This window comes from Lissotriton vulgaris, chromosome 6, assembly GCF_964263255.1.
Source record: "Lissotriton vulgaris chromosome 6, aLisVul1.2, whole genome shotgun sequence".
Classification (NCBI taxonomy): domain Eukaryota; kingdom Metazoa; phylum Chordata; class Amphibia; order Caudata; family Salamandridae; genus Lissotriton; species Lissotriton vulgaris.
This window is the reverse complement of record NC_141694.1, coordinates 1,272,334,516-1,272,357,392: the sequence shown is the minus strand read 5'-3', so window position 1 is coordinate 1,272,357,392 and position 22,877 is coordinate 1,272,334,516. Positions and strand designations below refer to the sequence as shown.

Here is a 22,877-nt window from a genome sequence, read left to right as displayed (position 1 = left end):
TAACTATGTAAATAAATATATAAAACATTTCAGTAAACGCATAATTGTCTGTAACATGAGACATGACAGCCATAAAATAGCATTCAAAAGACAAAAGGGAACCTGAATCTGACCTCAAAGAAACAGATGGCGTAGGACAGACTGTCCAACCGCTGCATCATCCTGATGTGCAGATTGAAGACAGTAATGTTTTGTGAACGTGTGGACATTTTTCCATGTCGCAGCACAACAGATATTTTCTAGAGTCACTGCAGCAAACAAAGCAGTAGACGCTGCCAGAGTTCTTGTAGAGTGCACCTTGGCTTTCCTCAGCAACAGCCTGTTGGCCTTGTCATGGCAGAAATGGATTGTAGATGCCAGCCATCTGGCAATTGTGGCCTTCGTGACTGCATTTCCAAGCGTTGCTTGGCCATAAGCCACGAACAGTTGGTCTGATCTTCTCCTGTCTTTTGTAGGTAGAATTTTGAACAGCATTTAATATCGAGAGAATGTAAAGCTCTTTCCGCTGGAGTGGATGGATTCGGAAAGAAAGTTCTCAATGTTACCGGTTCATTTAAGTGAAACTGTGACAGTACTTTGAGGATGAATGTAGGACTAGTCCGGAGGGTTATGTAATCCTCAGTGAAATGTAGAAATGGTTCCTTTATAGTGTAGGCTTGAATTTCATGCACCCGTCTCACGGACGTTAGAGCCAAACGCAAGGAGACTTTCCACATGAGGAATTTGAGTATGGCCTTGTGGATCGGCTCAAATGGGTGTTCCATTAGTTGCGTTAGGACAGTGTTGAGTTCCCACTCCGGTGGTGGAGGGAGTACCTGAGGGAATGCTCAGAAGAGACCTTTCATGAATTGTTTGACCAATGAAGACGAACAGAGAGAAGGAGGCTTAGCACCTTTTCTGAACCTGGAGAGTGCGGCTAGATGGACCTTGACCGATGAAAAGGTAAGTCCTGACCTCGCTAGAGAGAGCAAATAAGGGAGGATCTGTTCCACAGGAACTCGACCAGGGTGATTATTAGCCTCTTACCAACAGCAAAAACGCTTCCATTTTAGACGTTCAGTCTTGATAGTGCTCTGGGCTCGAGATTGTGTCAAGATCTCACAACAGTCTTGTGGAATATTAAGATCATTGAATTCTAAGAAGTCAGGAGCCATGCGTGTAAATGTAGAGACTGAGGGTCCGGATGAACTACCTGACCTTTGTCCCTCGACAACATTGTGGGTGTTGGAAGAAGGCGAATCGGTTCTTCTTGAGATAGTAACAGAAGTTCTTGGAACCAGTACTGCCGTGGCCACTGGGGTGCAATCAGGATGAGACGGCAACCCTCCAGCTTCATTTTGCGTATCACTCTCAGGATTAGTGGTATTGGGGGGAAAGCGTAAGCACAAATCCCTGACCATCGCATGGGCACGGCATTCCCCCTCGATCCCCGTTGAGGGCACCTACTGGTGTAATATCTGCATTTCTTGTTATCTATCGTTGCGAATAAATCCAGTGCTGGTTAGCCCCAGGTTCGGAATACTCTGTTCACTTGGTCCTGCTCTAGGTCCCACTCGTGGCAGTTCGATTGGTACCTGCTGAGCGTGTCCGCCAGGGTATTGTGAGGACCCCTGACGTGTTCGGCTCTCAGGGTTATGTTGTGGAGTGTGATCCATTCCCACAATTCTTGAGATTCTCGCGGCAAAGTTGCTGATCTTGTCCCTCCTTGCTTGTTTACGTAAAACATACTGGTGGTATTGTCAGTGTGAACCAGCACTGATGAACCTGCAATCCTTGAAAGCTTTTAGGGACAGAAAAGTTGCTCCAAACTCCAGACTGTTGATATGCTGTTTCTTGTACACTTGAGACCATTTTCCTTGTATCTGTAAATCTTGGAGATGACCTCCCCATCCCTCCATGGAGGCATCTGTCGTTAAGACAAAATCTGGATTATCCTGAATGAATGTGAGACCTTCTGCTAAGTTTGTCATCTGCGACCACCAATGGAGAGTGTTTCTCATGCATGGTGTGACTGAGGGTATCGTCGAAGGAACCCACGGCTTGTTGCCACTGAAGGTGCAGCTCCTCTTGTAGAGGTCTCATTCTGAGTCTTGCTAAGGGGATGAGATTTATTGCGGAAGAGCACATCCCCAGGAGCGAAGCAAACATCTGGACAGAAACTGACTTTTTTCTTGAAATTAGAGTTGCCAGCTTTTGAAGACGTACTTGCCGTTCGTGAGATAAGAATGCCTTGCACTAGACCGTGTCCAGTAGCGCTCCAAGAAATTGAAGAGATGAAGAGACATAGTGGTGGCAACCGTGACTGCGTGTTCCCGAAGGACCTTTGATCAGCCAATTGTCTAAATAGGGAAATACTTGGATTCACCGAGATCTTAAAGCTGCTGACACAGGTGCCAAGCACTTCATGAACATCCTCGGAGCCGATTTTAGTCCAAACGGGAGCACTTTGAACTGATAATGGGTGCCAGCCACAGTGAAGCGAAGATATTTGTGATGTTTTGGATGGATTGGAATGTGGAAGTAAGCGTCTTCCATATCCAGAGAAGCCATAAAGTCTCCCTCGTTTAGACAACCTAGAATCTCTGAAAGTGTGACCATCCGGAAACTTTGTTTTTTGAGGAATTTGTTTAGCTTGCGAAGGTCTAGAATCGGTCGCCATTCCCCGGACTTCTTTTTGATCAGGAAAAAATGTGAATAGAAACCTGTATGTTTCTGATGTGATGGAAATTCCTCTATTGCATTTTTGAGGATCATTGTTAAGGCTTTTTTGAATAATAAGTGAAGACGAGGGGGGGGGGGGCCTTGGGCGGAACAGTAGGTGGCTTATTGATAAATTCCAGGGTATGTCCGTTGTTTACCAGATCTAGAACCCATTGATCTGAAGTTATTTCTTGCCACTTGTCCAAAAATGCTGACATTTTCGCGCCCACTGGAATGAGAGTTGATGTGATTGGCGCCCTGTGGAGATCACGGTTTCCTGTTGGTGTCTCGACCTTGATTTTGTGATCGTTTTTGACCACCCTGACCAGCTGTGTTGGATTGCCGGTATGATGACTGGCTGCAAGTCTGTCTATACTGGGGTTGGTAATGCCTGTTCTGCTGGTTTTGGTATCCTCCTCTTGAGCAAAAACCACGTCCTCTTGCACCTCTGTAAGAATGAATAGTTTCTTACCTGTCGGTGTAGTTTTGCAGCTTGAAGATCTTTCTGGATTCACTGTGCTGTGTATTATTCCGCGGTCTAGTGGTTGGGTCCGGAATCGTAGTCTTTTCTTTTTTTTTTTTTGTTTCTTTCCGTAGCCCAGGTGGGCGTCGGCGTCCCACCTTTTGGTGTCCTTCCTGTGACGTTGGCACGCTTCCTGCGGAAGCACCCACCCTTGGGCACCTTCTTCGGATTCTTTTTTCGCGTTTTGTGTCCGAATCTATGGCAATGTTCAAGTAAGTGATTCACCGCTTTAACCTCCAAGGTGTCTGTTTCAGTCTGTCCTTTGTTTTTACCACCTCTCTCTCCAGCCTCATCTTTCTGGCGGAGGCGGGTGGGTTCGCAGTGAATCCAGAAAGATCTTCAAGCTGCAAAACTACACTGACCAATAAGAAACTATTCGTTTTGCAGCGTGAATCTTTTTGGATTCACTAAGCTGTGCATAGACTTTGTAGTGATTTGTTATATTTGTGGCTGCTGGGTGGAAGATGAGCGTTGGTTGTTGAATATGTGTTGAAGCACTTTCTGTCCCACTTGTGCTTCCTTGTTCATTTGTATGTCCACACAGTAGTGCTTTGTGAACGTGTGCACTGAAGCCCATGTTGCCGCTAGGCATATGTCTTGAATGGGTGTGTTATCCAGGAATGCTATTGTAGCTCCTTTCTTCCTGGTAGAGTGGGCTTGTGTCCCCTCTGCCAGTTCCTGTCCTGCTTGCTTGTGGCACATCTGTATTGTTTGCGCGATCTATCGTGCAATGGTTCCTTTAGTTACTGGTTTCCCCATGAAACTGTTTGCGAAGGACACAGAACTGCTTTGTTTTCCTGTGTCCCTTAGTTCTCTCTATGTAGTGCATGACTGCCCTTCTGGCGTCCAGAGTGTGCAGTGGTCTTTCTGCGCTTGTGGCTGGTTTCTGGAAGAAACTTGGTATTTGTATTGTCTGATTGATGTGGAACCTTGACACCACCTTTGGCATAAAGTGTGGGTCCGTTCTCATCACCACCCTATCATTATGTATCTGGATGTAGGGTTCATGCAGCGTTAGCGCCTGTAGTTCACTCAACCTGCGCAGCGAGGTGATTGCCACTAAGAATGCTGTTTTCATCGTTAGCATTTGTAGGGAGGCCTTATGAATTGGTTCAAAAGGCTCCTTCATGAGTTCCGTCAGGACTAAATTAAGGTTCCATGCCGGTTGTGGCACCCTCTTTGGTGGTGCGATCTTTTTCGCTCCTTCCAGGAATCTCTTTACTATCTGTGATGTGAAGAAGCTCTTGCCTGTTTCTCTTCTTGTGTAAGCGACTATCGCTGCCAGGTGTACCCTTAGTGAGGATGATCTCAGGTTTTCCTCGAGCAGGTGCGTGAGGTACTTAAGCACTGTCGAGTCCTTCTGCATCCTCTTGTGCAGATTTTCCTTTCTGCACCATAGTGTGAACCTCTTCCACTTTGACACATAGCACCTCCGTATGCTGGGTCTTCTTGCTTCCCGTAGTACCCTCAGGGTGCTCTCTGGTAATTTCAGATTAGCAAACTATGTCTTCAGGAGCCAGGCTACTAGGCTGAGGCACTCTGCCTCTGGGTGCAGCTCCTCTCCGTCTTGCATTAAGAGTAGGTCTTTCCGTCTCCAGAATCTGTGGGGTGCAGTCTGTGTCATCTCCATTATCTGTGAGTACCAGGTCTGCCTCGTCCACTGTGGTGCGACCAGTATCAGAGTCATTTTGCTGGTTCTGCACTTGTTGAGTACTTTCTGTATCAGAGGGATCGGCGGAAAAGCATAAGCAAATGTCTTCGATCAGCTTATCCATAGGGCATTCCCCAGGGACCCTTCCCCTGGTAGCCTGGATGCGAAGTTTTGGCATTTTGCATTCTGGGGTGTTGCAAACAGGTCTATTGACTGTGTTCCCCACTTGCCGAACAGCTTCTCTGTTTCCTGTGCATTGAGCTCCCACTCGTGGGATGCCGATGTCTGTCTGCTGAGACAGTCTGCTTCTACATTGTCCTTCCCTGGTAGATGTATGGCTAGCAGGTCTATCTTGAGTAGGATGGCCCATCTCCACATTTCATGCGCTAATTTTGAAAGCGGGGCTGATTGCGTCCCTCCCGGCTTCTTTATGTAGAACATCGCTGTAGGAAGGTACCTCCTGACTATGGTTGCCCCCAACTTTTTGCCCTGTGTTTTAGCTGGTTTTTGACATAGTCGACCTGGGGCCCTGCCAATCAGGACCCCAGGCCTTCTGCTCTCTCTTTAAAATGGATTCCATGTACCCTAGGTGCATTTCCAATTGGTACTGGGCCACCCTATCAGACCCTGTAACTCAGGGCATGGGTGTACCCAGGGCTGCCAGGGGCTGCAGCATGTATTATGCCACCCCTGGCTGGCCTCCTAAATTTGACACAACTGGCTGCATGACAGCTGGGGCAAAGTCGTGTAATCACCCTTTGCTGTAGGTGTAGTATACCTATACCTAACCCTAAAATGGACACACAGATTCGGTGTGCACCTGTTACAACGCATTTTTTACAACGCACTACTGTTACAACGCATCCATTACAACGCGGATACTGTTACAACTCATGTTTTTACAACGCATTTTTTTACAACGCAGGTACCTTTACAACGCATACCATTACAACGTAAGTATTGGTAAGTATATAGTTATTTTTTAAATGTTATATGTTTGGGGTAAAGGGGTATTTTTAGGGGTTAGGGTCAGTTTTGGGTTTTAGGGTAAAGGGGTATTTTTAGTGTTCAGGGACAGTTTTCAGTTTTTGGGTAAAGGGGTATTTTTAGGGTTCAGGGTCAGTTTTCAGTTTTTGGGTAAAGGGGTATTTTTAGGGTTCAGGGTCAGTTTTCAGTTTTTGGGTAAAGGGGTATTTTTAGGGTTCAGGGTCAGTTTTCAGTTTTTGGGTAAAGGGGTATTTTTAGGGTTCAGGGTCAGTTTTTAGTTTTTGGGTAAAGGGGTATTTTTAGGGTTCAGGGTCAGTTTTCAGTTTTTGGGTAAAGGGGTATTTTTAGGGTTCAGGGTCAGTTTTCAGTTTTTGGGTAAAGGGGTATTTTTAGGGTTCAGGGTCAGTTTTCAGTTTTTGGGTAAAGGGGTATTTTTAGGGTTCAGGGTCAGTTTTCAGTTTTTGGGTAAAGGGGTATTTTTAGGGTTCAGGGTCAGTTTTCAGTTTTTGGGTAAAGGGGTATTTTTAGGGTTCAGGGTCAGTTTTCAGTTTTTGGGTAAAGGGGTATTTTTAGGGTTCAGGGTCAGTTTTTAGTTTTTGGGTAAAGGGGTATTTTTAGGGTTCAGGGTCAGTTTTCAGTTTTTGGGTAAAGGGGTATTTTTAGGGTTCAGGGTCAGTTTTTAGTTTTTGGGTAAAGGTGTATTTTTAGGGTTCAGGGTCAGTTTTCAGTTTTTGGGTAAAGGGGTATTTTTAGGGTTCAGGGTCAGTTTTTAGTTTTTGGGTAAAGGGGTATTTTTAGGGTTCAGGGTCAGTTTTCAGTTTTTGGGGTACAGGGTAAAAATAAATAAAATTTAATTTTAAATTAAATTATTTAATAGTAAATAAATTAAATTAAATTACATTGCATTATTTTTGGGGTTTAGGGTCAGTTTTGAGTTTTTGGGGTACAGGGGTACAGGGTAAAAATAAAGTTATATTTTTTTTAATTTTCAATAATTAATTTAAATTATATTTCATAAAATTACTTTAATTTATTTTTGGGGTTTAGGGTCAGTTTTCAGTTTCTGGGGCACAGGGGTACATGGTAAAAATAAAGTAATATTAATTTAAATTTAAAATAATTAACGGAAATTAAATTATTTAAAATTACATTAAATTATATTTTTAAAATTAAGTTACTATTATATTATTAATATTAACATATACTTACCAATACTTACGTTGTAATGGTCTGCGTTGTAAAGGTACCTGCGTTGTAAAAAAATGCGTTGTAAATACATGCGTTGTTACAGTATCCGCGTTGTAAAAACCGCGTTGTAACGGTATGCGGAGTAAAAGTCCGCGTTGTAACATCATATATCCCACAGATTCCTATCAGTCACTCCTATGGCAGGCCTTGACAATCCTGAAGGCAGAGTGCTTGGAATCGTGTGAGATGGTGCTCTGGCATGAGCTGAGCCTGTCTGCAGCTTGCGGAACCAAGTCCTAATAGCTGTTCCATGATAACGCATACCATATACTCTTAAGTGCATTATAATCCTCGCGGTTAAATGCTAACTTTGGTATTGCTTTATCAAAACATGTCGAGTAAGGTGTCATACGAATTGGAATACTAACCCCTCGCCAATTCTGGCGACGGGGTTAGCATTCCACCCTTCTAGAGGGACACGACATGTATGTAACTGTGAACCCCGGTTAAAGTTAACTGAAGCCTCAGCTCCACAAAATGGATGCTGCCACCACAGACACGAGTCTGACCTCCTGCTGCTGGGAGTCCTTCCAGCGAGGGAGGCCTGGACAAAGGGTTTCCTGTCCGGGGCGGTGCTAGCACCGTCCCAGACATGGTTTTGTGTATCCTGGGTAGGCAGGGCTTTTCAGGAAGGTGACTGCTGAGTGGCACCCCGGTGCTCACTACGCATAGGCCGGTCAGAACCAGTTCCAGGGGCACACCAGCCCCTGGCCTGGGGAAAGTCCGGCATGGCAGAGGGGTGTAACCACCCCCCTCCTAGTCCCACCCATAGGCAGGACCTAGTCACCGGGTCAGCCCCCTTTTTTAGTATAAAGATGGGAGCGGGCCCCCTGTTCAAATGAGATCATCTTTGGAATCAAGACACGACTTTCTGCGAAAGGACTTCAAGATTTCCTTCTTCAAGATTCTCCCTTGTGGCTAAGGAGTAGTCACCCTGCATCAAGCGGGCACCATCCTAAGAACACTGCGGTCTGCTGCAAGTCCTTCTTCACGAATCCGACGACCCAGCTCGACGAGACCCGGCTTCCCTGGCACCTCTGACCTCTACTCACCTCTACAGCAAAGCTGAGAACCGTGAGTGCAACGAGACCTCGAGGGACCGACGATCGCCAAGACTGCACGACTTCTTTGTAACAAGCCCACCGAGTCTTCCACTGGTGAGTGCTTTGGGGTCCGAGAAGCCCCAACCCTGAGCAGCTCCAGCACCGAAGATCAGCCCTCCAGCATCTCCACGATCTGCGTGGGGCCCTTCTGCTTTTGCGTGCTCACCGCGCTGTGTGGCTACTAGCCGGCTGGCTTGAGGCCTTCTACACGACGCCCGACGACATCACTGCTGCTGGTCTGGTTGCTCCAGACTGGCCCTTGCTTCCTTCTTCAAGAGAGGCACCCCGGACCCTCCTGGTCCACTCCAGACGCCATTTTAAGTCCACCGCGTGGGCTTGAATTTGCCAAGGCTTTGTTGCCCAATCCTGGGTCCAGCGACGCCGACAGCTTCTATCTTCGTGGGACAGCTCGCTCCTCCATCCTGGTCGCCGACAACGCCTCCTGGTCCGTGAGATCTCCGAGCACAGCGTCACCCACTCACCTAGTCGAGGTGGCTACCATCCGGTGCCCTCCTGGTGCCCACTGACTACTGGCTGGTAGTCTCGAACTTGGTCCCCTCTGCTTTCAGGTGTCATCTTCCATCGATCCAGGCTTGGATCCACCGAACTTTCTTCACTGGTCGCCTGCCAGCAACTTCTTTCTTCCAGGCTCCTGGTCCGTCAACGAGGATTCCCGACGTCCTTTGAGTCCTATGCAGCTGCAGCCCCTGGGCTAGGTAACTTCGGCATTTCGGTGCCCCAGCATAGCCTCAGTATCCAAGGGTCAGAATCCACTTTCGTTTTCCTCCTACCAGGTCGGGTTCGCCCGAGAACACTAACTTTGCAATTCCTAGCTACCATAGACTTTGTCCCGCATCACGCGTGAGAGTGCACACTCTGCACCCGAGTCCCCTGGGTCTCCTAGAAGTAATCTAACGATTCTATAGTCAAGTCCTAGCGATTCCAAAGGCTATTAGTACTGTACTTACCTGCTAGTAATTTCGCATTCCACTTTCAGAGTATATGGTTTTCCGTGCCCCTCGGGCATTTGTATATACTGTGCTAACTTAAGTATTTTTGTAAGAGTTTTGGTTTGTGCTTAGTACCCTGTCCTCAAAGAGTACAGGGCTGTTGTGATTCTTAATAAATAACTGTTTATTTTCATAACACTTGTCTGGTTTCCTTTCACTTGGTGTTCAAGGGGTATATGTGTGGTAAACAGCTGGCTTAACACGCCCTCTCGAGTCTTTAGCCTTAGACTGCTCGTATCCACGCTACTAGGATAGCTGGTCTATAAGGTTGACTTACAACCAATCATCAAAAAGGGTTGCTGGACTGATACATAGTGTTCACTAGAATAGTGAGCACTGCATATCAGGCCACCTTCTCACAATCGCTGTTGTGTTGTCTGTCTGGATCAACACTTTCTGGTTGTACAACTTCGTCTGGAAAGCCTTTATTGCGAGGAAGACGGTCTTTAATTCTAGGTAGTTGATGTGTTTTACCGCATCTGCTGGTGTCCACAGACCCCTCACTATGAGTTTTTCCATGTGAGTGCCCCATTCCTTCTGGGATGCGTCTGAGGTGATGGTCACCGTTGGCGGTGTCAGAGGCTTCCCCCTTCTCATATTCCCCATGTTCTACCATGCTATCTCTTCTTGCGCTGAGTGCGTTACAACCACTAGATCTTCCCAACGACCTGTAGCTTGTGACCACTGTTCCTGAAGCCATTCTTGGAAAGGGCTCGTGTGCAGCTGTACATTTGGCACAAGATGTATGCATGACGCCATCGTGCCCATGACTTTGCTCGCAGTCTTCACTGTCAGAGCTCGCCCCTTCTGATAGAGTCGTGTCTCCTTCAGCAGCACTAGCGTTCTCTTCTCGCTGGGGAACACCTTGTTCTGTAAGGTGTTGATCTGTGCTCCCAGGACGATTTTTACTTGTTCCGGTTTCATTGAGGATTTCCCCCAGTGGATGGAGAATCCTAGGCCCATCAGTGTGTCTGTCACTCTTTGTGCATGCAAGCTTGCATGTTTTGTATGAACTTGCTTTTACTAGCCAGTCGTCTAGGTAAGGGTATACGTGTATCCCCTCCCTTCTTAGGTGTGCTGCGACTGCTGCGAGGCACTTTGTGAAGACCCTTGGTGCCGATTTTAGTCTGAACGCCAGGGTTGTGAACTGGTAGTGGTCTTTGTTGATGATAAATCTGAGTAGATGCTTATCCCCCTGTACATTGGGATGTGCAGGTAGGCATCCTTGAGGTCTAAGGTGACCATGAAGTCTCCGCCTTGTAATTGAGGAAGTACCTCTTGTAGGGACGTCATCTTGAATTTTTACATTCTTATGTACTTGTTTAAGAACCTCAGGCCCAGGATGGGTCTCATTGTCTCGTCTACCTTTGGTACCAGGAAGTAGGTTGAGTACACTCCCCTGTTCCTTTCTTTGTAAGGTACTGGTTCGATGGCCTGTTTTTGCAGGAGTTCTTTTGCTTCCTCTTGAAGTAGTTCTAGCTCTTTCCTTGCTAGCACCCTTCTTTTCGTTTTTTTGTTTGGTGGTCTCCTTTCCAACTCTACGGTACAAAAGGGGGTGGTGATGGACGGAGCATCTGAACCAATCAAACACTCACACCCAGTCAACAGATCTGGGTTTAATCCAACACCGTTCTATAGTCCACTCTGCCACCCCAGTTCAGACATGGCCACATGCATATCAGTCTCACCCTGTGCCTCATGGAAACAGTCCAGCCCGAACTGCCAAGCCATGCCTTCCCTGGGCCGGAAACAAGCCTCCCGAGGACCGGTTTCTGGCATTTCAGCCGCCTTCAGCCCGGCTTGCCTGAATCCAGTGGCAAAGTGAGCAAGGGACTCACGTCTGAGCATACCCTGCCAACCTATGGCGAACAAAGCGGTACAAAAGGGGGTGGTGATGGACGGAGCATCTGAACCAATCAAACACTCACACCCAGTCAACAGATCTGGGTTTAATCCAACACTGTCCACCTCCTTTCGAGCCCATCCACAAAGCTTCCTTACAACATCTCTCTTGGAAGGCAGCTTTCTTGGTGGCGATTACCTCTTTGCGCAGAGTAAGTGAGATACAAGCGCTCTGTGCGAAGGAACCATATACTATTTTCCACCACAACAGAGTAGTCCTAAGGGCTCACCCATCTTTCTTGCCTAAGGTCATCTCTGATTTTCATATAAATCAGTCTATTTCCCTACCTTCCTTTTTTCCAAATCCTACGACCCCAGCCGAGCGGTCACTTCACTCCTTAGATCTTAAGAGTGCTTAAGTTTTATTTGGAAAAGACTAAAGGGATTAGGAAAACGGACCAGCTGTTTGTGAACTATGGCTCAATGAGAACAGGTTTTCCAGCGGCCAAGAGGTCCATCTCCAGATGGATTGTCTCTTGCATTAAGTTGGCCTATCAGCTAGCAGGCAAACCTTTGTTGATGTCTCTAAAAGCGCATTCCACTAGAGGGAAGGCCGCTACAGTAGCTTTCTTGCATGACATTCCAATGTCGGAAATATGCAAGGCTGCAACCTGGAAATCAGTTCATACCTTTACGAGGCATTACTGGCTCGAATCGATTCCAGGGTCGATACTCAAGTAGGGCAAGCCTCCTTGAGGAATTTGTTTGGGTAGTCTATAGTCTGCTCAGACTTATTGATCAGATTACTGTCTTATCATTCCTTTGCCCGCAGGGATGAGGAGAGGCTCGCTACTCTATTCTAATGCTTATGACTATTGATGAGGATCCCCTGGAAGAGAAGGATTAGTTACTTACCTGTAATCCTAGTTCTCTTCCAGGGGTATCCTCATCAAAGTCATAAGCAACCCTCCCGCCTCCCCGGGCAAAGGATACTCTTTAATAAGGAGATATTGTTAACCTATTTGTTATTGGGTTTGTTTTTCAGTCTCCGAAAAGAACAACTGACCTAACTGTCACCCCTGGGGCATGATGGGATACAGGGGGTCATGAGTGCTTTAAAGGCACGGTGTCAGTTTATTGCTATTCAGCTACAGGTTAGCTTTTCAGTCTTTTTAGACTGTGTGTTTGCAATGCAGCCTGGGAGCTTCCTATGCTTCCAGTGAGTTATGAGAATTTCTACTGCTTTCTGAGCATTAAAACAATTTCTAAACAATCTTTGGTGTTGTTTCTCATGTTTCTAATGCTTATTATACATGTATGGTGGAAATTCTTCACAGCATATTTCAGCTCTAATGTGATTTGGCTGCTATTGCTTATATATATATATATATATATATATATATATATATATATATATATATATATATATATATATATATATATATATATATATGTGGGGCACATATAATATAGTGTTTCCGGGGTCCCGCGCATGGGCGGGAATATTCTAATGCTTACGACTATAGATGAGGATCCCCTGGAAGAGAACCTTAGGTAACACGTGTGGGCTGGCAGGACGGGGATATGGAAATAGGCGTCCTGCAAGTCCAACACTACCATCCAGTCTACAGGGGTCGAGGGCAGACAAGACCTGAGCCAACGTGAGCATCTTTAACTTCTACTTCCGGAGGAAGCAGTTGAGGGCCCTGAGGTCTAAGATAGGACACAGGCCTTTGTCCTTCCTGGGTACCAGAAAGTAGTGGAAGTAGCAAGCACAATCTACTTCTGGCACAGGGACCCTTTCGATAGCTCCCTTGGCCAAGAGAGCTGCAACTTCATGACGGAAAAGGCCAAGTGATCCTCAGACATGCGATGGAAGGATGGTGGCGTGGAGGTAGGGGTAGTCTCGAAGGGGAAGGAGAATCCCGTTGACTATTTGCAAGACCCAATTGTCCGACATGATGTTTTGAAACTGGAGGAGATGAAGGCAAATCCTGCCGCCCACTGGCCACTGGTGTTCCTGAAAGGTTGGACTAGGAGGGTTTGGAGGCTGCTGCAAGGGGGTTATGGGTGGACCTGCCCGCCTGCTAGCCCCCAGACCAGCGTCCCTGTGTCCCACATCCGTGGCGACGCACAGACTGGACAGCTTGCATGAACCGGTGGCTAGACTGGGTCGAACGTGGTGGGGCACCCCTTCCGTAGCCACAAAAGTGGCAAAAGACAGAATGCATGGGGTGAAAGGTTGCTACGAGGCCCAAGGATCTGGTTGTAGCCCTAGAATCCTTGAAGAGCTCGAGCGCCCAGTCTGCCTTGGCACCAAAAACGCGACGGCCATCAATGGCATGTCCAGTAAGTTAGATTGGACATCCCCAGAAAAATCAGTCATCATCAACCAGGCGTAGCACCTTAGGGCTATTGAAGTTGAAACTGTTCTGTCCAGTGAGTCGGCAGTATCCAGTCCACATCTAGTGGTGAATTTAGCTGCGTCTTGACCCTCTGCCACTGGGCGGGTGAAAACGGCATAGGCCTCCTAAGGTCACACTCGCAGCACTTGCACAACCGAATCCCACTCTGCATGGGTATAATGGCATGCGGTATTCAGAAACTGCAATGCTAAGCTGGCGGAAGGAAACATCTTCACAAGGTGATCCAACTTCTTGGATTCCCTATCTGGGGGAGCTTAGTAGGGAATGAGCTATTGGAGGACAAGGCTTGGACTACCAAGCTCTCTGGGTCAGGTGTTGGGAGAGGAAAAGCGGATCACCCGGGCTGGGCGGTGGCGTCAGGCAATCATCCTGTCCATAGAAGCTCCTGTGCTGGGCTTGAATTAAGTGCCCAGAAGGATGTCTGTGAGGGCCTCATTGAACGGCAGCAGGGGCTCCGAAGAGACAGCTGCTTCTGAGTGAAACACCTCAGTCACGAGCCTGGTCCTGACTGCCACCGTAGGAAGCTGACGCCCCAAGGCCTGACCGGCCCTACGCAACACCACAGCGTAGGAGGCTTCCTCCTCCGTAGCCACGGTAGGGGGAGAGAGCATGCCATGGTCTGGTGATGTATCCAGACCACTGACATCACCCAGTTCCTCTCTCCAGTCCGGCTCTTCAAGCTAGTCTGCCAGAGGGTCAACAGACCCCGCCCAGTCCTCCTCATCCTCAACTGGCTTCCACTAACGGCAATAAGGAACGCCAGGATAGAACAGTGGTACAAAAGTACCGGTCGACGCCATTCTGGCTCCGTGTCCAAGCTGTGGGAAAGGCCGGGGTCGACATTGGCTGGGGACACAACCGGCATCAAAGGGTGCAGGGCTGTCGTCGATGGAGTCAGTGACGAAGGAGGTGTCATAAGGTCGACCGGCACCGCCCGGCTGCAGGCCTGGATCGAAGGCCCCGGAGCCACCGGTATCAAAGGCCTGAAACTCCCAGCTGAGTCCATGGGGCCCAAACGCGCACCGGCGGAGTCAGGCTGCCCAAAGATGGAGTGGAGGGCTTCGTAAATGTACGAAGTTGGGCTGGGGTTACTCCAGCTCACTGGAAGGGAGTGAAGTTCGGAGCCGACCCAACAGGCTCTGCGGGCGGAGCCGAAAAACGACAACCTTTGGCATCCCGTGTTGCGTTGGCCAACAGATGGGGAGAAGGTGAAGAGAGAAGGTGCTTCTTGGCCTTCTTCTTGTGCTTCGACTAACCCTCAAAGACGAACACTTTGAGGAGGAGTATTAGTGGTGACTCCGCGACCAGTCCCTTGACCTCCCTCTCGACCGGGACCTCGAGCGGCACGGAGCTGACTGCCGGGCCTCCTGAAGCTTTCGGGACTGCTCCCGCAAATGCTTTGGGTTCCTGGCCTGACAGTCGAAGCACGAGTTCGGGTCGTAATCGCGCTCCAGACACCAGAAGCACACAAGCTGTTTGTCCGTAACCGACATCAACTTCCGACAGGAGTCACAAGGCTTGAAGCCGGTGCGACGATGAGACATTCCTATGTGCACCAGGAGTCAAACGACTCGAAAATAGGTCTACAAAAATTCGAAAAAGAGTAAGCGAAAAAGTGACTAAGGGTACCGCTCTCTCAGGGTCTGCACAGGCTGGTGCAGAAAAAGAAAGAACTATCAGCGCGCAGGGGCGACGTCATCTCGGCGATCCCGAAGACGAACGAGGAGTCGACTGACACCACCTACCGAGGCGCAGGGGTACTGCTACGGAGTAAAAAATATCCGGATCCAGTCCGATGCCTGGGGTAATTCTAAGGTAAGGAATCTATAACTAATAGCCTCTTTCAGATAATGCTATCCTAAAAGACAAACATACACTGCATACATATACGAGAGTGGTTCTTGAGGGTGCCTTCTGGGATTTAAGGTGCGTAGGGGGTGAATGACCAAGAAAACCCCAGCAGTTTGGTTTTACCTGCCCTGGTGAGTCTGGGTGCAGAGGTTCTGGTCACATTGGTAGCCTCGAGCGCTACACAGTAAAGTTAATGGCAAAAGTACCTGAAAAAGAGGCTGAAAAGGAGATTTGGGGCACAAGTCCAGCAGGGGTGCGGGGGGGCTTTTAAAAAGTCTCTGGAGCACAATGAGATAGATGCTTTACGGGAACAGGAGTGGGTTGACTGCCAAGCAGGTGCAGGGGTGTTTTTGGCAGGTCGTTGTAAGTAGAGGCTCTCACTTGGTTTTGACAACCTGGAGAAGGAGAGAAAACAGGACAGCAGGGTCACTCTATGTGAACGTCTTGTGGTTCTTGTAGTCCCGCAATGGCAGGTCGGTGATGGCATTGCTGGTTTCCGGAATAGATACACATTAAGCCTTGGTAGTGGCAAGGGCTCCGGTACCCAGGGTATTGGTGCAGAGGTGCTCCAGGAGGGGTCAGCGGCTCGAGACTTGGTGAGAGCAAAGGGGCTGAGCTCCTGCACTCTCCACAACCTCTTCTGGCGAGTTTCTCTCTGTGTGCCTGATGGCCAGCAATACAATGTACCGGGTCAATGCAGTTGGTGCCTGCAGAGGAAGGGGGGTGGTTCTTCCACCCCTTGGAAGATGCTGCTTGGTTGTTAAAGATAACATCCTTCAAGGGTTTGGGGAGGCTGTTAAGCTTATGGATGAGTCAGTCTGTGATTGTTGCGATGCAAGCAGCCAGGCAGGATTAGGCATTAATTTCGGTGCAGGACTTCAGTTCTCACGGCTTTGTCTCTTCTTTGTCCTTCCTTTGGTTCCCAGTAGGCGAATCGGAGGTCATGGTGTCAGGTGGACCCCTAAATACTGAATTTAGGGGCGTTTACGGTAGTAGCAAATGGGTGTAAGAAGCTGACTCTGTATATACTATACCAAAATGAGGTTGTGTGTGCGCAGAGTCCAGTGGAACCCCAAAGGTAGGCAGAGGTAAAGTTAGATAGCACCTTACTCTCTATTTGTGGTAGTGTGGTCGAGTAGTAAGGCTTTATCAGAGGACAGTGTTAAGCATTTGTTGTACACACTCAGTCAGCAAATGAATTCACACACTGAAAGACTGAACTCCAGACCAATTGTTTTTGTATAAAAATATTATTTTATTTATTTTATTTTCTAGAAAAAAGCAAGCCTGGCACAGGTAAGCAATAAATACTTTACAGTAGTACTGTAGTTTGTAAACAGTTTGAATTGTAATTGTATATACACTTTGTTTGGAATACAGTAATGGTACTGAGAATGCAATGCTTTAGAAATACAGTACTATACTTTGTATAGGCTTATGTTGAAAAGTTACAGGTAAGTTACTTTTGAGATTACTTTTCTTACACAGTGTAGTATACCTGGATACTACACTGGGACATTTCCTGTAAACAGGTAAGTAAAATCGTTGTTGTTAGTTAGTACAATTTTAAAGAATTTCTTTAGGTTTTCCAACTCCACACTGACAAACTTTTGATAGAAAAACAGAAAATCTTATCCTAGAGGGGAAAATAGTGTTATCGGTTTTAAGGTAAATACTTTGTTGTGGGAGTTGGTGTTCTGGGGTTAGACTCTGGGGTCCCCCAGGGTCAAGGATGCACTCTTGTTACACCCCCTGCGGCACTAGAGCAACAAGGTGCAGAGTGCTGAGTCCCAATGTTATCCAATAAGGCATAGGGGGCCTCCGGTTGGTGGCTGCTAACAAGCAGGCCACTCGGTTGTGGGAGCAAAGCTCCTGGACTTAAGCTCAGGGCAAATGGGGGTTTAGGCCACCACAAAAGTTGCATCCTCAGCGGCACTGGGGCGGCCAGGTGCAGAGTGCTGTTTTGGCATCAGAAGCCCCGTAGATTTCAAAGGGGAGTCTCCGGTATGCAAAAGAATGGCAGGCTCGGGGACGAAGGTCTTCTGGGTGCGATTACCACTTGGAGGGGTAAGTTGGGATCTTCGAGGTTGGTTAGTCACCATCGGTTGGGCCACCCAAGGCCCTGGGGCGTCGGGTGCAGGGGTGCCTTTTAGGGTCAGATGTTTTTACCAGCTCCTGGTCATTGTTGGGGGGGGGGGACATTCCGCTTTGAGACTGCAGGCGTCCGCTTGAGGCAGGTCAGGGGTCGCCAGATTTCGGGTCATGATCGTCAGGGAGACCTCCTCTTGGTGTTTTCCCACTCGAGCTTGGGCCGTGGACAGCGGAGGCAGAGTGGTGTGGATTCGCTGTTTCCAGCCGGGGCCAGAGGTTGTTGATGAACAAATCTGGTGTTCACAGGAGACAGTCTTTCTGGTTGAAGGCAGGCAGATCCTCCAGGGTTTTTGAGGTTGCTGGCTGCAGGAAACACCGGGATTTCGCAGGAGCAGGTTCGAGGTAGAGACAGGTCGGTAGGGCTGGGGCCAAGTCAGTGGGTGTCTTCCTCTTTTTAGCTTCGGTACAGCGGTTCGGTTCTTTGTCTTTTTTTGTTGTTGTTGGTTCTTGTCTGAGGAAGCAAGATTCAGGGGTGCCCCTAAATACTAGATTTAGGGGCGTTACAGGAAAGTAAAAGGTTGGGACCAATGGGTCCCTTCCCTGGGGTGTGCACACCCCCTATTATGCCAGCCTCAGGTCGGAGGGAGGGCATAAGCCTTTCCCTGGTTGTCTGGGTCCCCCCATCTGCAAGATGGCGGGGACAGAGTTGTACTTCACCTCGCCTCCCCCACCTGAGAGGTGGAGTTGGCAGAGGTGGGCACACCTCTCTTCCTAACTTGTTTTTTTCCACCGGTTCTCCCGCCCAAAGTGGGAGTCAAAACCAGTGGGGACGAGTTGCTGAAAGCAGCAAATGGCCTGGGGAAGCTCACAAAGGCGGCAAGCCTTTGAAGCTTCCCCTTTGCGGACCCTGCCCATCCTGGGGGAGGTTTAATGTGCTGAGAAGTTTGATAAACGTATTAATTTTCAGTGACAACATTATGGTGTGTGGAGTGTGTAATAATAAACTCCCAGCACCATATACTCTTAATGGCAGCACTGCACTTACAATGTCTAAGAATGGACTTAGACACTGTAGGGGTACATGGCTCATGCACCTGTACCCTCACCACTGGTATAGGGCACCCAGCTAAAAAGGTGACTGATCTATGCCAGGGCAGTGGGTTGTAGGCATGGCACACAGGGATGTGTGCCATTTCAACTCTTCACTTTGTTCTGCACCAAGACACGCAGCCTGCAAAGGCAGTGTGTGCGTGTAATGGTGCAGGGCCTCTAAGGGTGGCACTAAGTGCTGCAGCCCTTCGAGGTCTTCCCTGGTCACAGTGCCCTGGGTACCTGTGGTACCATTTACAGGGGCGACCAGTAGCCAGAGATGCCAATTGGGTACAGTTTTAGGGAAAGAACACAGGCCTTGGGAACGTGATTGTCAGAGACCCAGGGCACATCAAGTCAAAGTGCATCAGTAGTCTGGCAAAAAGTGGAGGTGGGGTTACTGCAACAGAAACCCAGCTTCTCACAATGGACAACCTACCTCTGCGGTGACTACATCCCCTATGTGACCACTTTCTGGGGAGAATTGGCATAAACCTAACACAGAGTTCCTAGTTTCACATATTTCAAAATGGTGAAACTCTTCCTTGGCTGTTCACTAAAGGAAGCCCACCTAAGGGGTATGTCTAGCCTAAAAGTGTGACAAGCCTCCTGCCTAATTTCCTGGCTGCTCTAGTGCCAAATGGGCCTAAGGGCAGGGGGTGGCGTTTCCCAGGTCTGGGGGGAAGCAGTTGTCATATATCTAAGGCAGCAGAGACTAACGCCTCTGGCCTTCAGCTACTAATTTACTAGCCTTCCTGAAGGAGGAGGTGTGAACACCTTTCTCCGGAGTACCCATTGTTTCTAACATCTGAGAGAACTGGCTTTCAACTACAGGGGGTCATAAAGTCATCTGCGGTGGCAGGCTGGATAATACCAGTTAGCCAGCATAACATAACATAACATGTGTATTTGTAAAGCGCACGTTCACCCTTGGGTATCTTGGCGCTGAATAACAGATGTTTATTGTTACCCAACTCAATGGTACTCATTTTATCGACCTCAGTTGGATGAAAGGCTGAGTGAACCCCCGGGATTTGAACCTGTGACCATGAGGTCGAACACAGGCCCCTGCAATGGACGCATTAGTCCACTGAGCCACCAGACCCGGGCACACTAAGGACTAGTATTTTTTCAGGGGGCACATCTAAAGTGCCCTATGGGTGCATATCATAAGAATACTAGTACTGGAATCAGTCCCAATTTATTAAGATGAGGTGTTTGATTCCAAACATCATTGGTTTGAGTGCAGCCATCATGTACCTGGATAACTCGTAATGACCAGTGCATGTCCTTAAGATGGCTGCCTGATCACTTGCAATATCTAGGAATGGAACTAGACATCACAGGGACCTATCTGCTCATGCAGATGGGCCCTCACATTTAATATAATGCACCCTGCATTAGAGCTCTATTGCCTGATGTAGGGGTGACTTACATATAGTATATGCAGTGTTCCTTGACATGGCACACAAGGACCAGGTCATGTTTTTTTAAATGGTTTGCACTCTTTCACACATTTTGCAATGGCAGGATGCATTGAGTTTTTGGATGAGTCCCTTTGGGTGGCATAATACATGCTTCAGCTGTGAGAAGTTGGCCTGATATTCAGTGTTCACTATTCTAGTGATCACTATGTATCAGTCCAAACAACCCTTATGGTGATTGGTTGTAAGTCAACCTTATAGACCAGCTATCCTAGTAGCATGGATACAAGCAGTCTTCGGGCTAAACTCTAGAGGGCGTGTTAAGCCAGCTGTTATACCATCACATATACCCCTTGAACACCAAGTGAAAGGACACCACACAAGTGTTATGAAAATAAACAGTGTATTTATTTAGATCACAACAGCCCTGTACTCTTTATGAGGACAGGGTACTAAGCACACAACAAAACTCTTACGAAAATACTTTAAGTTGCACAATTTACACAAGTGCCCGAGGGGCACGGAAAACCATATACTATGGAAGTGGATTGCGAAATTACTAGCAGGTAAGTACTGGACTGATAGGCTTTGGAATCACTAGGGCTACGTTACTGAACCTTCAGATTACTAGTAGGAGGCCTAGGGGACTCGGGTGCAGAGTGTGCACTCTCACGCGGGATGCGGGGCAAAGGCTATGGAGGCTAGTAAAAGCAAAGTTAGTGTTCTTGGGCGAACCAGATAAGGTAGGTTGAAAACGAAAGTGGTTCTGGACCCTTGGATAGTGAGGCTATGCTGGGGCACCGAAATGCCGAAGTTACCTAGCCCAGGGGCTGCGGCTCCATAGGCCTGAAAAGATGTCGGAAACCTTCGTTGAAGAACCAGGAGCCTGAAAGGAGTTGCTGGCAGGCGACCAGTGAAGATTGTTCGATGGATCCAAGCCTGGATCGAAGATGGAAGACACCTGTAAGCAGAGGGGACCAAGTCCTGAATCACTAGCCAGTGATCAGATGGGCACCAGGATGGCAACGGATGGAGTCACCTCGACCAGGTGAGTGGGCGACGCTGGGCTCTGCAGTCTCACGGACCAGGAGGCGTTGTCGGCGACCAGGATGGAGGTGCGAGCTGTCCCACGATGGTTGATGCTGTCGACGTCGCTGGACCCAGGATTGGGGCAACAAGTCTTGGCAAATTCAAGCCCACGCGGTGGACCTCAAATGGCGTCTGGAGTGGACCAGGAGGGTCCGGGGTGCTCCTCTTTTGGAAGGGAGCAAGGGCCAGTCTGGGGCAACCAGACTAGCAGTGGTGATGTCGTCGGGCGTCGTCGGGAAGGCCACAAGCCAGCGGGCTAGTAGCCAGACAACGCGGTGAGCAGCCAAAAAGCAGAAGGGCCCCACGCAGATCTCGTGGATGCTCGGGGGCTGGTCTTCGGTGCTGGAGCTGCTCAGGGTCGGGGCTTCTCGGACCCCAAAGCACTCACTAGAGGATCCCTCGGCGGTCGTGCTGGAAAGAAGTCGTGCAGTTCTGATGATGGCGGGTCCCTCGAGGTCTCGTCGTACCTACGGTTCTCAGCTTAGCTGTAGAGGTAGGTAGAGGTCAGAGGTGCCAGGGAAGCCGGGTCTCGTCGAGCTGGTCAGTCGGATTCCGGAGGAAGGACGTGCAGCAAACCGCAGAGTTCTTGATGGTGCCTGCGGGTGCAGGGTGACTACTCCTTAGCCACAAGGGAGAAATCTTAAGAAGAAGTCGAGAGTTCCTTTCGTAGAAAGTAGTTTCTTGATTCAAAGATGATCTAATTTGGAAGGGTCCCCGCTCCTGCCTTTATCCTAAAGAAAGGGGTGGGTACGCGACTAGGTCCTGCCCTAGGGGTGAGACCAGGAAGGGGGGTGGTTACACCCCTCTCCCATGCCGGACCTTCCCCAGGTCAGGGGCTGGTGTGCCCCTGGAACTGGCTTCTAGCCGGCAGATGCGTAGTGAGCACCGGGGTGCCACTTGCAGTCACCTTCCTGTAAAGCCCTGCCTACCCAGGATACACAAAACCCTGTCTGGGATGGTGCTAGCACCGCCCCCGACAGGAAACCCTTTGTCAAAGCTCCCCTCGCTGGAAGGACTCCCAGCTGCAGGGGGTCAGACTCGTGTCTGTGGTGGCAGCATCCATTTTGTGATGCTGAGGCTCGAGTTAACTTTAACCGGGGTTCACAGTTACATACATGTTGTGTCCCTCTAGAAGGGTGGAATGCTAACCCCGTCGCCAGAATTGGCGAGGGGTTAGTATTCCAATTCGTATGACACCTTACTCGACATGTTTTGATAAAGCGATACCAAAGATAGCATTTAACCGCGAGGATTAGAATGCACTTAAGAGTATATGGTATGCGTTATCATGGAACAGCTATTAGGACTTGGTTCCGCAAGCTGCAAACGGGCTCAGCTCATGCCAGAGCACCATCTCACACGATTCCCAGCACTCTGCCTTCAGGATTGTCAAGGCCTGCCATAGGAGTGACTGATAGGAATCTGTGTGTCCATTTTTAGGGTTAGATATAGGTATACTATATCTAAAGCAAAGGGTGATTACACCACCTTGCCCCAGCTGTCGTGCAGCCAGTTGTGTCAGATTTAGATGGCCATCCAGGGGTGGCATAATACATGCTTCAGCCCCTGGTAGGCCCTGGGTACACCTATGCCCTGAGTTACAGGGTCTGATAAGGTGGCCCAGTACCAATTGGATAATGCACCTAAGGTACACGTGTCAATTTAGTGAGAGAACAGCTAGGATGTGGGTCTGATTAGCAGTCCCACAGTCAGAGAAAGTCGTAAACCAGTGAAACAAAAGCAAAAAATCTGGGTAATCATAGGATTGCAGACCCTACTCTCCTACATCAGCTATAGGGACCGTCTTTAGTGCCCATGCCTTGGGTAACATATGTACGATTTA

The 22,877-nt window shown here is 48.6% G+C and overlaps 1 protein-coding gene across 1 annotated transcript in view; it reads right to left on the bottom strand.

The window, feature by feature from the left end:
- Positions 1-22,877, bottom strand: part of SCAF8 (SR-related CTD associated factor 8) — a 948,526-nt gene that overhangs the window by 513,112 nt on the left and 412,537 nt on the right. The gene's annotated exons all lie outside the window — the stretch shown is intronic.